Source organism: Myotis brandtii, unplaced genomic scaffold, assembly GCF_000412655.1.
Source record: "Myotis brandtii unplaced genomic scaffold, ASM41265v1 scaffold2148, whole genome shotgun sequence".
NCBI lineage: Eukaryota > Metazoa > Chordata > Mammalia > Chiroptera > Vespertilionidae > Myotis > Myotis brandtii.
In genome coordinates this window covers 363033-364227 of record NW_005358033.1, presented here as the reverse complement: position 1 = coordinate 364227, position 1195 = coordinate 363033, and the positions used below count along the sequence as shown (strand labels likewise).

Below are 1195 nucleotides of genomic sequence, written 5' to 3'. Positions count from 1 at the left end.
AGATTTTTCTCTGCTCAGCTGGCATGGCTCAGTGGTTGAGCATCGACCTATGAATCTGGAGGTTATGGGTTCAATTCCTGGTCAGGACACATGCCTGGGTTGCAGGCTTGATCCCCAGTAGGGGGCATGCAAAGGCAGCCAATTAATGATTCTCTCTTATCATTGATGTTTCTGTCTCTTTCTCCCTCTTCCTCCCCCTCTGTGAAATCAATAAAAAATATATTTTTAAAAAGGGTTTATCTCCTAAGGTTCATTACTTTTGCCATCCATGTTGTCTTTGCAATTTAATACTAATCTAATCTATGATTTTTCTCTCTCTATTATTATTGCAACATCATGCATGATTAACTAAGTGATTAAAGCTTTCTAACACATTGAAATATTTCTAGTCGAACTGAAGAGTAAACTGAAGATGCATTTATTTTTAAAATTATTTTTAAAAGGGTAGAATTAATATTTTATTGTCATTTATAATCAGATGGTAGTTGAATATATAGTCTCTATACTTGATCTATCTTCTTTTTTTTTTTGGTGTCAGAAGTGGGATATCTTCTTTTTATTTGTAAATAAAAAAAATTACAAGAGCCAATGGCTGGTTAACAGGATTAAACTAATTCATTGATGGTGGCTTCAAGTTTTTCCTTATTAGCTTCAGAAAACTCACCCACCTTTTGTCCTTTTTTAAGAAACTGGAAGGTTGACATGCATTTGACTTCGCACTCTGCAGCAACATCCTGACAGTCATCCACATCTACTTCAAGGAACACCACATTGGAATACTTTCAGAGAGGGAATGATAGAAGGGCTTAATCATTTTGCAAGGCCTACACCATGTGGTGGAGAAGTCAACTACTACAAGTTTACCTCCTGCACTGTTCCAGGCTTCCTGAAAAGCATACTTGCTCTTGATCTGCTTCACCATTTTGGCGTCTGAGGTCTGACCAGTGACTGTAAAAAGCAGTGCAAGTGGATGAAAAGTGGCAGACCGAGCTCTGAAGATGCTTTTAATGTCAACCATAATTGTTGAAAATTTTTCTAAAATATATGCTTTCTACTCAGTAGACTACAACAAAAATGACATACTGTCTTTGATCATTTGAGATCTAAATATGTTTTAGAATGATCATTATGGATTTCCTTGTGCATTATGATTGATAAAGATTACTTACATTAATGAGTGAGTCTGTACAGATTA

The 1195-nt window shown here is 35.7% G+C and overlaps 1 pseudogene; it reads right to left on the bottom strand.

Moving 5' to 3' along the window:
- Positions 1–438: 438 nt before the first annotated feature.
- Positions 439–972, bottom strand: LOC102240918 (annotated as a pseudogene).
- Positions 973–1195: the final 223 nt, after the last annotated feature.